The following is a 2,322-nucleotide window of genomic DNA, read 5'->3' as shown; positions in this document are numbered from 1 at the left end:
TGTCTTACCGTATTTCAGCAGGGCTCTGCGGTGCTGCCACACACGCTGCAACATGTGCAGATTCCAATTCCTGCGTGTCGAAACATCGCATTTACGGCGTTTAACTGCCAGACCCTAAGACTTCCGGAGTGATGAAAGTTGTTGAGCTGCTGTGTGCGCACGATGGAAGTGAGCACATAGCGAGCGTGCCCACTGCACAAGGCCATGTAGGCCGTGATGGTGTTTTAAAAATTGCTGGCGAATTCGGTTCAACACGTGAGCCCTAAAAGGCACGTGTGTCACATTGCCCTGAGGATGGCCCGCAGCCAGGTTTGCATCACTGCCGCACACGGCTGTTAAGTCACCAACGGAGTCCGCTCCGTCAATTTGTACTCCGGTCGCCAGGTGACAACGTGTTCCTTTCATGAATAGTGCTGATGATGGGAGAGTAGTCGATGCCAGCGGCGCAGGTGGACGCAGGTTATGCTATGAACCTCTGGTTAATTTTACCCCCAGTTCAGTTTTATGATTTTGTGTGCTTGTTACCTGACTACTTTTCCTGCTTGCTGTTTATGTACCTTTTTGGCCGATACGCATTTCACCTCTGCTTGTTTTCTGATTCTTTCCTGGCCGTCCCATTCTGTTCCTGTTCCTCAATTAATGTTTTGACCCTGCCTGACTACTATTCTCTGTAATAGCGGTGTGACTCACATTTCCCATACATTTCAAAGTAAAGCTTTGACCGCCTGATGGCATTGAGCTCTGCTGCCAGCATAGTAAGGAGGTGTGTGGTAGTCCTTGTGCGCAGTTGCAAGGAAGGGTGGCCTGACCACACAGGGTTTGCGCCAAGGTAGAGGACCCACACGAGGTTGAAGAGGCAGAAGCAGTGTATTAACTTCTACATACAGAACAAGGATTGAAACAACTCGTGGGGACGGCAAGACTTGTACAGCAGACCCTTCTCCATCTCTCACCATAGTTTGCCAGTGCCCAGTCAGTGACATGTAATGACCCTGTCTATGCTTACTGGTCCAAGTATCTGTGTTGAAATGCACCCTGTCGCACACAGATTTTCTCAAGGAAGTGGTGATGTTGTGTGCGACATGCTGGTGTAGCGCGGGCATGCTTTTCTTGGAGAAGCAGTGGTGATTGGGCATGTGGTACTGGGGCACAGCGACAGACATAAGGTCTGTAAAATCCTGTGTGTCCACTACGCGTAAAGGCAGCATTTCGGTAGCCAACAGCTTACAGAGGGATAGAGTCAACCACTTAGCTTTGTCATGGGTCGCAGTAAGTGGCCTTTTATTTGACCACATCTGAGGGACAGAGATCTGGCTGCTGTCTGTAGACGGTGTTGAGTAGGGTGTCCCTGGAAAAATGCAGGTTTGTGAGAAAAGTGCAGGCGGAGACATGATGTTGCCTTCATCTTGCCTTCAGATCTGTTCATCTTGTATCATTTTTAAAAAACACAGCAAGCAAGGGTTACTCCAAGCGGAGTCTACCTTTTTTCCCAACATTGGGCACACAGACACCCCATCAGTGGCAGCACTTGTGCCCTAGTTGCAAACAGGATGTTTTGATTTGCATCAAGCACATTCCAAATCCACAAGCATTTACTCTCCCCAGGATGACACAGGGGTAGTAAATTCCTTCTGGATCCATGACTTGTTCATTTTGATGAACGTCAGTCTGTCCACATTGTCACTGGACAGACGCGTGCGCTTATCTGTCAGCACACACCCAGCAGCACTGAAGACACGTTCAGAGACAACGCTGGCAGCTGCACACGACAAAATATCCAAGGCGTAACTGGAGAGCTCTGTCAATTTTTCTAGATTTGAAGCCCAAAAGGAGCAAGGCTCCATTTGCAAAGTCATTGCATCGATGTTCATTTGGAGATACTCCTGTATCATCCTCTCCATCCGTTGACTATGTGTCAGACTTGTTGTCTCTGGTGGCCTTGCAAAGGAGGGTCTAAAAAAATTATGAAAAGATTCCATAAAATTGCTGTTACCAGCACCAGATACGGTCCTACTGGTACGGGTAGACTGTTGAAGATGACGATGCCGTCCCATGTTTGTCAAGTTACAACTGGGAGAATCACTCCCTTCACCTGCACGGTTGTTTGGTGTAAAAGCCGAGCTAAGATCGAGTAACAGCTTATGCTGATACTCCAGCATACGTGCGTCCCTTTCTATGGGTGGAATTATTTCACAAAATTTGGACTTGTCCCGGGGATCTAATAGTGTGGCAAGCCAGTAGTCATCATCACTTCTAATTTTGACAATACGAGGGTCATGTTGGAGGTAGTGCAACAAGAAGGCACTCATGTGTCTTGCGCAG

This window comes from Anomaloglossus baeobatrachus, unplaced genomic scaffold (genome assembly GCF_048569485.1).
Source record: "Anomaloglossus baeobatrachus isolate aAnoBae1 unplaced genomic scaffold, aAnoBae1.hap1 Scaffold_2216, whole genome shotgun sequence".
In the NCBI taxonomy this organism is placed as follows: Eukaryota; Metazoa; Chordata; class Amphibia; order Anura; family Aromobatidae; genus Anomaloglossus; species Anomaloglossus baeobatrachus.
The sequence above is the reverse complement of the archived record's forward strand: the minus strand, read 5'-3'. Positions refer to the sequence as shown.